Genomic DNA, 12,302 nt, shown 5'->3' with positions numbered 1-12,302 from the left:
ATAAACAACACTTTAGACTGACAGCTCTCCTGTCCTCATATTGAGAGAAATCGGGTGCAAGTGCAGAGGCGTTGTGTGTACTATGTAAAGATGATGGTTACCGTAGGCCTAGTTCTAGACTAAATGTGAATATGCATTTTCTCATCTCACTTGCACAGATTTAGCAGCCTATTCCTTAAAATTAATAAAAACTGTGAAATGCAATCTCGGAATATGAAGCAAACTTGCAATAATTAAATAACACAAATATCCTTTATGTATTTAATCCCATTTTATTAACTGATGTCTTTGCTGCTGACCTTCGATTTTCTAATTCAACCATACGCATAAGCAAAAATGATTTTAGATAAACATAACATTTGTGTTTCTTTCTTTCTTTCTTTCTTTCTTCTCCTGCATCCTATTTTTCACGCAATCCAGAATGGCAACACAGCTGAAAGGTTTGTTTGAGCTGCGTCCTCTACTGTACAGACGTGAAGTTATATTTTCTTCAGCCTGAGGCTTATTCATTTCACTTTTGGTGTGAAAGGGCTTTTTTTATTTGCCAAAAATAGAAATGTATATTAAAAACAATTAAACAAGCCCAGCCCATATGAGAAAGAGTATTGAAAAGTAACACAAAATTAATGTAACACATTAATAATGTATAATAATGTACTTTCCATAAAAAGTAACAAATTAACACAATTAGTTACTTTTCAAGGGAGCAACAAAATACTGTATTGCATTACTTTTATAAGTAACTTTCCCCAACAGTGCTTGTCGTTGTTGTATAAAATATATTTGGGATGCAATGCATCATACCTCTTTAGAAATGCAAAAAGATTTCTGTGTACTTATTTAAAGATTTTCACAGAACAAGAAGTTACACTTCAAGTTACACTTCAAGACCTACAGTATAATGTGCCAGTGAAGTTCCTGTCTTCAGATGATAAGCTAATGCCAAAACTGACTCAGCCTATCTTTTGCTGAGTGTTTTATTGAAACGGAAACCCTGTTTTCCTTCATTCTCGATTATTTCCTAAATTATAGTGTGTTATCTGTTAATACAATGCATGGAGGGGATATACGTCCTGGAGCATCACTTATCATTAAAGCCAGCAGGAAACCATTCTCACGGACCCTTCAGTGCAATGGCTTACCAATCATAGTTGTTAAAGCCTTCTTTAGGCCAGCTATTTTTGAACAGACATTCGAATAGTAATTTAGAAAGAGGGATGCTTTGATGTCCCAGATCCTGAATTTTCCATTTCACTCCCCCATTTTAACCAAATCCCTTATTTAACTTTCCAGACCATCCTAAAACAGACAATCAGTTTTAGTTAATATTTTTTATTTAATCTCCAAACCTAAATCTGAAGACAATGGTGTAAAATCCCTTGTGAATCTTTTTATTATGTGTTTACTGTGATGGCGTTATGTAATGAGGGATTAATTAACTACTGTATCTAAAAAAAACTCCTCCAAGTTAATTATTTTGATTTCTTTGTTTTGTAATGTTTGACCCCTTACATAAACAACTACAATGGATAGTCACATTTCTCCTAATACGTTGTGTGAAAATTATGGGGAAAACTATAATATTTGAATAACATTTGTCAACTGAGTTTCATGAAACATAAAAGAAATGTAATGTAAAACAGCTTGAAAGAAAAATATTATTAGGTTCATTACGTAATTATTCCCATTATTTTAACACATCACTGGGGTCTCTGGAATCCCAAGCATACAACAGTAAGTAAATCTCAATAGAACATGAGGGTTAACACTTATAAATGATTTAGTGTAACCTATAATATGTAGTATATGGAAATGTCAATAGACATACATCTGTTTAAGACTTCCATTTGTTAAGACTGTATTGTATTATGTTTTGTAATGACAGTTTTATGCCAAACTGTACTATACTTTTACACTAAACTATACTTAGAAGAACTAAACAGTGGGAGGGAGAGAATACAGTAGGCGTAAGCGCTTACTCCTCGCGCACTTGCAACTCGATTGTCTTGAGGTTCTGTCACTGTCGCGCGCTCTCCAGCGCATAGATACAGAGAGTGATTTAGCACACACCGGTTTAGCGATCACTTTGGAAGCAGGACACAGCTTCCAAAGAAGTTTACAAAAGGACGTACATCTGTAAGAGTATCTTGATTGTCCTCGGGACGGAGCACTCCAGAACATCGCTCAATAAAGTTCAATGCCACTTCTCCAGTAAGGTAAGAAAGTTTACGCTACTCACAATACAATTGAATGCCATGTTTAAGACTTTTCATACCGCAAAGGACATGATTGATTTCTTGATTGCGTTCAGTTTTTGTATAGCCTACTTTTCTTCGCATCTTTGTCCTGAATTTTTTTCTGTTGAAGTTTCCATCTTCTGTCCTGACCTACTTCTTGAAGTCTGGTTTTGATGAGATTATGTGATTGCTTTTTCTTAGGGTTCACTCTCAAATTTAATAACATTTTCAAACAAACCATATCGTTCAAACCAAAAATTGTATAGTGTTTAATGTAAATGTACACTTCAAAACAGAATAAACCTTTATTGGTAGATTTCATTAGCTCACACAATAACCATAAAAAAATATCTGAAAAATTGTGGTTTTCCTGTAAAATTAAGGTGCAATTTGGCTGCTGAAACATAGATGTGCATTGACTTTTTTTTAGAACAAATCAGACACAGATGTGTTTGTGATCTGAAGCAGGTGCTTCTTTATCCATCTTATGTTTTTTTCCCCATCAAAATTACATTTTTATAATTTGCATAACAAAACAGCATACAGTAGCCTATGTTTAAAAATCACATGTATTTTGTATGTGATGCCTGCCATAATATAAATATCTGAGTCACGGCTGTGTTATTTGAAGGAGAATGGTGGAATGGCACACACATTTTGTCTTTTTGTGAGTCATATCAAAGGCACTGCCAATGTTTTTTGTTCATTTGTTGTGGATCTAACAGATTTTTAGCATTGCATGCTATTTGAGGATTTCTTCCCTACAACATTCTAGTGTCAGGCACTTGCAGATACAAAACAAACCACAGCTCTGCAAAACCACAATTGGCCAAAAGCCCATTAGATCTGGGAGATGCTGATCTTGACCTTGTTTCTAGATGATTCCAGACCATTAAAATGAGTCCACTAGCTGTTTTGCCATCTTTTTTATTCCAGACCACAATATCCCCTAAAACAGGTCAGGTTTATGAATAGGAGCTCAGAAAAAATCACTTGTACCTGGCTGCCAATGGTTCCACATCTGGAGAGCAGAGACTAATTGATTTCCACAGGAGAAACGTTTCACCTTGACAGCAGCATACTGAGGTTCTCATAAAAAACATCTGCTGTGGATATGATTTCTTTGTTGGGTCATGAGCACTGGGTTGGCACAGACTCTTTAACTGAAATTCTTCGGATTACGTCAGGGGGTCTTGATTCAGTAGTTCACAGCTGTTTGTGTTATGAGATAATTTATGTCATGGAATTAATTGTAAATTAGCAGCTATTAAACTGGAATTATTTTCTGTAAAGCAATCTAATATGTAAACATTCAAAAAAAGAGAATTTGATATCTGATTTTAAGTTTTGTAAATCTTTAAACTGTCTTTTTATGTGTTTAAATTCTTAGCCGTAACCTTCTACATGTCAAAAATGGACTTTATATGAGTTCAGGGCGAAATAAAATAGTACAGAGAAAAGAACATACAGAGGTCAGTGGTGATGAGATGGGGGTGTTGTGTTAACAGATGAAGATGGTGGGTAATATTTCCACCATATGCTTACATAAGCCTCATGCTTTTTGCAGGCAGAGGCCTAAGGAGGGCTTTGGATCTGTGGGCTTCTGCCTAAAGCTGTTCCCATTTCTTTATTTGTCCATTGCTGGACTTTTCTGCTTTTTTGTTCATTCATTTTGCATTTTTGTTTGCACATCCCTGTTTATTTTCAGTGAGTCAGTGAGAAGATCTCTGATCTGAAAGTTGGTCGGTCTTGGAGAGAATTGAAGCACAGCCGCAGAGCTGGTAGTCATTAGGAGAGGGGAAAGTGACTCTGATGTCTGTTTGCACGGAAGAAAAGACAAACAACCCATCTAGGGTGAAATATAGAAACATAGTTGTGTTTGTAAATCTCATACAAGTGTTTAAGTGGAGAACTCTTGAAAAATGATCACGACAGCTGGCAGTAAAGCTCATTTTGTGATTGTTGCGATACAGAAAAGGGCTATGTACGTCAGGGGGTCTTGATTCAGTAGTTCACAGCTGTTTGTGTTATGAGATAATTTATGTCATGGAATTAATTGTAAATTAGCAGCTATTAAACTGGAATTATTTTCTGTAAAGCAATCTAATATGTAAACATTCAAAAAAAGAGAATTTGATATCTGATTTTAAGTTTTGTAAATCTTTAAACTGTCTTTTTATGTGTTTAAATTCTTCCTACATGTTAAAAATGGACTTTATATGAGTTCAGGGCGAAATAAAATAGTACAGAGAAAAGAACATACAGAGGTCAGTGGTGATGAGATGGGGGTGTTGTGTTAACAGATGAAGATGGTGGGTAATATTTCCACCATATGCTTACATAAGCCTCGTGCTTTTTGCAGGCAGAGGCCTAAGGAGGGCTTTGGATCTGTGGGCTTCTGCCTAAAGCTGTTCCCATTTCTTTATTTGTCCATTGCTGGACTTTCTGCTTTTTTGTTCATTCATTTTGCATTTTTGTTTGCACATCCCTGTTTATTTTCAGTGAGTCAGTGAGAAGATCTCTGATCTGAAAGTTGGTCGGTCTTGGAGAGAATTGAAGCACAGCCGCAGAGCTGGTAGTCATTAGGAGAGGGGAAAGTGACTCTGATGTCTGTTTGCACGGAAGAAAAGACAAACAACCCATCTAGGGTGAAATATAGAAACATAGTTGTGTTTGTAAATCTCATACAAGTGTTTAAGTGGAGAACTCTTGAAAAATGATCACGACAGCTGGCAGTAAAGCTCATTTTGTGATTGTTGCGATACAGAAAAGGGCTATGATTTACAACAGTTATAGCTGTCATTCCCTTCAGTCAAAACAAAGCCATTGTTGTGTAAAAATCCGGTCCTTCATATTTGGAATTGACATTTGAACTCAGACTTACAGACATTGATTCTACCGCTGTCCTCCTGCTGTCTCAGGGTTGTTTTTTAAATCAGGTAGATGACAGGGGAAAATAATAACCCTCCTCATCTTTTCCTTTTGCTTTAGTATTATGGAAAAGGCATACTGGCACTGTGCTGAAGTTTGTCCCATGAGATCCAATTGGAAAATTCATTGTGGTAAAATATGAGGTCAGGACAAACTGTCTTTTATATTTATGTGGGAGACACACAGAAATAGATAGATTTGACTTTATACATGTGTATTGTGAGTATGCAGTGGTGTATATCAAAGGGAAATGGTCACTGGATGACAGACCTGTATTTTCTCTCAAGATGTTTCCTTTTGTTTGTTTCTGGTAAACACCCTGGTGTTCTTCAGAATGAGAGGAGGATACAGTAGAGACCCGAGGACTCGGATATGTTTTATTTATCTTACAGACAATGAATTGTAAACACCAATACATTAAGTAATGGATCCTCAAGCACAAGCACAAATGGAAGAAAGATTTGCATGGAAAAAAATTCATTTCATTTGGATTCAGATTTTGTTGGCAGCACAGGAAATTGCCCCCTGTGTTTCCTCTGTTACTCTCTCTCTGTGTCTTCTCTTGTGCCCAGGACATCCTGAGACCACCATCTGGCAAATACCTGCCCTCTTTTTCTGTCTCTCCTTCTCACTCTCATCCTGTTTTTTCTGCCTTGTTGTTGAAGATATATGACCTGCGAATATCAGGTTCATAGTCTTTAGATGCATTTCAAATCTGCCAATTAGTTAAGATATATAAATATCTCAATAACACGCACTACTATTCAAAAGTTTGAGGTCAGTATGATTTTGTAAGAAATAAATACTTTAAGTGAGGAAGCAATAAACTGTTAAAAAGTGACAGTAAGCCATTTATAAAGTTACTAAAGATTCCTAGTTCAAATAAATGGTTTTTTAACCTATTCATCAAAAAATACAGAAAAATATTATGTCTGCAGAATATATTAATCACATAGTAAAAAGTATGAAGTAAAGTTTGGAGTCAGTAATTTTTTTTTATATTTAGAAAGGTGCATTAAATTGATCAAAGTGACAGTAAAGGCAAAAGATTTCAAATAAATGTTGTTCTTTTGAACATTCTATTCATAAAAGAAACTTTAAAAAAATATGTATCACAGTCCCCACATAAATATTAATTGCAAATTGTAATAATATTTCACAATATTTCTGTCCTTACTGTATTTTTGATAAACTAAATGCAGCTTTGGTGGGCATAAGTGCCTTTCAAAATAAACTGTAGAAAACGATTTACTACTAATTACTACTACTTTAAAGTTTAAATCCCATTCAGAGTTTTGAAAATGCATTTGGTCAGTATGGCAAGGGACTCTTTAACATTTAAGAAACCTCTGGATTGGGGTTAAAATATTGTCTTCATTGTGACGGGAGTGAGAGGAGGAGAACAGAGTCACCTTCAGGGCAGACAGAGAGCGATGCATTTCTTTTTCTGTGGTTTACTTTCAAATGCTCAGATTCAGAAACATCTGGTTATTTTTTCAGCTGTAAAAAGGCGATAAAAAGACGGTTTTAATAAGGAGCAGGCTTCCTCCTCGTGCTCCAGAAGGGCTCTGCAGCGATGGCCAGTTGAGTAAATCAGAAAGCTTTAGGAGGAATGTACTGGCAGTGAATGGACTTCCTCTGGGGAGATAAATGATGGCAAATGGGTGAAGCAGTGATATTGTGTGGTACCAAATCCCTGAACTCCCTCATTCAAACGTTATCTCAGCATTATCCCCATGCACACATTTTTATCAAAAGCTATAAGAGAAACAGCAAATCTTTAAGCTGGCAAACAGAAAAATATTTTAGTGTTGCTTTGCAAAGATATTTTGCCGGAAAACTATGAAGTCTTTGGTTTCATCATGCACCTGGATTCAGTCCTAATGCCTTTTCTGAGTGCTGCACTCCTCTTTGCACTTAGGGGAGGCTCAGTGTTGTATGTCACACTCGCTTGAATAGATCCAGGCCTGATCCAAATGTTATAAATAAAATTGGGGAAAAAATATGAAAAATAAAAATGTAAAAATATGGACATGAATTCATTCATCATTATCATCAGTAAAACCTGCTGCAGTTCCTCCATCTGTCTGCACAGACATAGCAGCCACCTCATTCTGATCCAAATGTTTGTTATTCTGTCTCATAAATAAATGGGCCTCTTAAGGTAAATTCCTGTGTGGGACAGCTTTACTATACCCAGGACATCCAGTACTGCCCAGACCGTACAATAAAACACCACAGACAAGGGAAAAATCACACATATGAAAAGTTCCTTACAGTTTTTTTTGTATTGTTTTGGCGCAATTTTCACAAGCGATTGAAAATTTTTCAAAACTCTTAGTACCAATATCACAACAGATCATCAAAAGTGCACTTTTTTCAAACATTTCAGCATATTTTTAATTGTGTTAGTACAATACACACAATCACAAAATATTCTATTCACTACACAAAATAAGTGTTTCATCTATATAAATGTTTCATTCACAGTAACTGCCTTTCATAAAGCTATTACTAGCAAACGTTTCATTTGCATGACTTCTCATTCAGTTTAATACATTTGTCTATTATTGAATCTAACTCATCTTAATGGTTAATCAGTTAATCATTTGGTGCATCTATAGATATACTGTAGATTCAATAGATATAGTTTCTATAGAACATGATTGCAATGTAGGGATGCCCAAATGCAATTAATTATTTTTACACTAAAAGTATTTTATTTAAGATGATAACCACTATTTTGTAAGGGTGTGTGTGTGTGTGTGTGGTTCAGGTAAACCCTATTTTATGGGGAAGAAATGTCCCCACAAAGATGGCAATAGCTGAAATCATTGTCCTTTTTTGGGTCCAATGAGAAAAAAATTAATTTTCGTAAGGGTATTTAGGAGTAGGGTTAGTGTAGGGGAGACAGTATACAACCCATTACTGCTATGGAATGTCACTAGGAAAACCTGTGTGTGTGTGTGTGTGTGTACCTACTTACTGTAACCATGGACAAATTGGTACCCAGCAAAACTTGACAAAATCACCTAAAACCTCCCTTTGAGGACGTCCTCATTTGTAAAACCGTGTGTTTTGCTATTTGTGAACATACAGCAGGACATAAGGGAGAGGAACTGATCAGAGATTTATCAGAGATGTATCAGAAGAAGGGCATCAAATACAGCCTTTTACATTACATTATGCCATGTGATACTGTATATAGAAGCATTGCCATGGTAAAGACTGCATATTACTATAACTCACCCTTCATCTGAAAAATTCAGCTAGAATATAGATTCAGTCATATGGCACAGTGAGGCCATTTACTGCATTGACAGTCAACTCTGTTCTAGCACAAAACCTTATGACCATGTCATAGCTTCATCACACCTTTTCATAACACAACTGGATAAATAATTTTACAAAACATATTTTATGTGAGATATGCAAGTTAGGTACTGTAAGTGTATTTTTTAACATGACAATTATAGCCTGTATCTCTGCAATTATTTTGGCAACAAAGGTGATTTGAAACATGAATCATTGTTTGCTCTTGAATGAACTGATTGTTAAAAGTACTAAATTGAAAGAAGATCATACTGTTGTGTTTTGGTGATTAATTCAAATGTTCTCAATACATATCACAATGATCTTGTGTTTTGAAACAATGATTATGTGGAATGAAAATATGCGCAACTACAATGAAATCATGAGATCAGGTTTTGAAAGAATGACTAGTCGTGTTACAATTGTGATCAGTTTAAAGTTTTGTACTAAGAGTTTTGAAAATCTACACCTTACTTGTGAAAATAGTACCAAACCAATAAAAAAAAACTGTAACTGCACAGACTGAGCTTGAGTCCATATTAGTGTTTGCAAATAAATTTGCCAGCCAACAGCATGTTGATTTAGACCAGATTCGGGGGATATTGAAGGATGTTATCTCACTTCAGTCTTGTAGCAGTTCATTAACTAAACCAAAGCGAAATGAAATGGTGATACTCAAACTTCAGTGATACTGGTGATATATAATGCCTCTCACGTGTAGATGATGAGGACTGTCTGAGCAGCTGTCAACATAGCTAATTGTAATTAAATATATTGTACATAATTAAATAAACTTGTCCCTGAATAGTGAAGCAAAAGAGTTTACTCTGTGTGGACTGCTTGTTTCGTCTAAAAGACTAAATTGATTATATTGTTAGATTTTGTTATTGTTATTTGATATTGTTAGACCATATCACTGCTATTTTTTAAATTATATTTATTAATCTATCTAGGCCTATATTGGAGCAGGGTTGCTATGCAGTATGGAAAAGTATGGAAATTGATTTTAGTAATTTTTTGATCTGAAAAAAAAAATCCATAATTTCTAAATATAAATGTATCATACAAGCAAAGTGTCAAAGTGCTATCTTTAGTGATCATTTTAACACGACTTAATGAATTTAAGGTACATATTTTCATTATGCAAAACTTTACCATAAGCAAATCTACATCTTTATCAGATGTTAAACATGGTCTGAAAAATCTACAGAGAAGCTTGCAAATTTGAGTCTGGAAAAGTATGGAATTTTGAAATGGAAAATGTGTAGGAACTAGAAACTAATATATATATAAATAAATTCAGTGTACAATTTTTATGCCAGATCTCAAACCAGAGTTCCCACTGTCATGAAAAATCTGAAAATATCAGGGAATTTTTTTAATGGTTAAAGCTGAAATTTTACTCTTGAAAATAAAGGTGCTTCACAATGCCATAGAAGAACCTTTTTTGTCTAAATGGTTCCATAAAGAACCTTTAACAACTGAAGAACCTTTCTGTTTCACAAAAGGTTCTTTGTGGTGAAAAAAAGGTTCTTCAGATTATAAAAAGGTAAGAAAGAGACGGTTCTTTAAAGAACCTTTGACTGAATGGTTCTTTGTGGAACCAAAAATGGTTCCCTTTCAAGGGAACTTCAAACTGCGTCCACTAGGGGTCGCTATGGGGGAACGCCTCATCGTGACCCGTGTTTGAAGCATACATTGAAAAAACACCAACAACACATTGGCCAGCGACAGCGACAGCCATGACGTCACTACCAGTGCGACTATAGTATAAATAGGCGCCGGGAGAACACATCATCCTCTTCTTCGTCTTCACTGACTGTTTTGTTTGAAGCGTGCATTTCTGTGGTAAGAGCGATCTCTATTCATATCATTATGGCGAGCACTAGCAAAGTGTTTAGAGGATGTGTGCATCCGTGTCGTCATTATTTGAGATCTGATGACACACACGATCTATGCGTTGTTTGTTTGGGTGAAGAGCACGCACGCGATGTCCTCGAGGGGGCAATCGGCGTGCACTGCGTGCACTCCGCTCTCGTTTGCCTCTCTTTTCGAGGAAAGAGGGGCAGCCATCTGCTTCCCGCGATTCAGGACCCGCTGCTCCTGAGGCACGGAGGAGAATGAGCTCGTGGGGATCGCAGGTGGATCTGGCCGATGAGTTTAAAGAGGGGTTTTCCCTCTCGCGATCGTCAGCTGTGGACGAGAGTGAGCCACTGGAGGATGATGTTATTTCATTAACATCGTCTGATGCAGGGGCCAGTGCTCTGCTGGGTTCAGCCCAAGAAGAGCAGGAAATGTCTGAGGAGGGCGAAGAAGCTGAGGCTGAGCCTTCCCAATCCTCCTGCCCTGCGTATGATGAGCGTTTGAAAGTTATGGATCGCGCCACGGCGAGGCTTGACTTGCCGTGGAAGCGGGCAAAGAAAGTGACGTTGCGAGGTTGTCTAGATGAGCGTTATCTTTCTGGCCATAACCCTCCAGCTCAGATGAGCCTTCCTTTCTTCCTGATCTCCATACAGAGATCGAGAAGGAATGGAAGAGGCCGTTTTCCTCATGCATCCATCGATTCCAGCATACGAGTTATGCCAACATTGAGGCGATGCGCGAAAAAGGCTATGAGAAGATGCCCCCTATAGAGAGAGACGCTGGCCAGCTATCTCTCTATGGGTGAGACGTCCTCTCTTAAGACTCCCTCCTTGCCATCTAAGCCCCTTCAGGATACATCTTGCTTGAATGGCAGGGCATACGCAGCAGCAGCAGGTCAGGCTGTCGGTTCATTGCACACGATGGCGGTGCTCCAGGCATATCAGGCTGACCTGCTGAAAGACCTGGATAAAAGCGAGGGCCTTTCTTCTGGTGAGGTAGCTCAGAAGTTGCGCCGGACCATGGATCTCGCTCTCCGTGCTACTAAGCAGGCCGCCTCTGCTATGGATAGGTCCATGGCGGCTATGGTAGTGACGGAGAGACATCTGTGGGTGAACCTGGCAGATATCGGGAAGAAAGAGAGGGGAAGAGCTTTCTTCTCGATGCTCCGGTTTCGCCTTCCAAACTTTTTGGTACCTCCGTTGAGACGGTGGTCGAGAAGTTCAGGGAGGTGAAGGCACGCTCAGCGGCCTTAAAATCCTTAATTCCACGAAGGTCCAGGTCTGAGCCCGAACAACCCAGGGGTCCTGGCCCGTCTCGGTTTGAGGATCAGAGACGGGCACAGAAGGCTAGTATCGTGGCTCGTGCTCCTCCCCCGCCCGCGGGTAGGGGTAGGAAGAATCGCAGATCATAGGAAGGTAGGTAAAAGACCTAAGGGATGTGATCCAGACATGGCATCAGCACTTTTGTCCGGATCAGAGTGCTACCTCAGTATCCACTCATTTCCTTCGGGTGTCTTACATCTGCCCTTATCTTCCCCTTCCTAAATTCCCCTGTAACCACCATCTCCACCTGACCGAGGTTAGGTGGGAATTTTGTGCATTACAGTCCCCTATGCTGGACCTATGATATTTGGTTGGTTCTATGGCTTCATAGTGACCACCTTACTGATGGTCCGGACCAGAGGCTTCTTCGGACGGGGCTCCGATGTGGGAACCATGGTGTGTGAGTGTGTGAGTGTGTGATCCATTTCTAAATATATATATATATACAGTATATGTATATATATGTGTGTATTTAATGTGCTGGTGGTTGTGTGTATAACCCTTCTGCTAGCTTTCTTTGCGGTGTTTCCCGGGGCCTGTGTGTTTCTGTAATTTTCTAGGGTAGGTCCTCGGTGAGCACACCCTCTGCTGGATTCAGAAACCGGGTGCTCGACTTGCAGTGTTTATCTCACTCGTC

The 12,302-nt window shown here is 38.0% G+C and overlaps 1 protein-coding gene across 1 annotated transcript in view; it reads left to right on the top strand.

Annotated features, from left to right (window-relative positions):
- Nucleotides 1–2,021: 2,021 nt before the first annotated feature.
- LOC107587815 (platelet endothelial aggregation receptor 1-like) overlaps nucleotides 2,022–12,302 on the top strand; it is a 54,427-nt gene continuing 44,146 nt past the window's right edge. Inside the window, exon 1 of the mRNA XM_016275750.1 lies at nucleotides 2,022–2,216. The gene's annotated coding sequence lies outside the window, so the exon portion shown is untranslated. The remainder of the gene's footprint in view (nucleotides 2,217–12,302) is intronic.

Source organism: Sinocyclocheilus grahami, unplaced genomic scaffold (assembly GCF_001515645.1).
Source record: "Sinocyclocheilus grahami isolate Dianchi unplaced genomic scaffold, SAMN03320097.WGS_v1.1 scaffold96.1, whole genome shotgun sequence".
Taxonomy (NCBI): domain Eukaryota; kingdom Metazoa; phylum Chordata; class Actinopteri; order Cypriniformes; family Cyprinidae; genus Sinocyclocheilus; species Sinocyclocheilus grahami.
The sequence above is the reverse complement of the archived record's forward strand: the minus strand, read 5'-3'. Positions and strand labels throughout refer to the sequence as shown.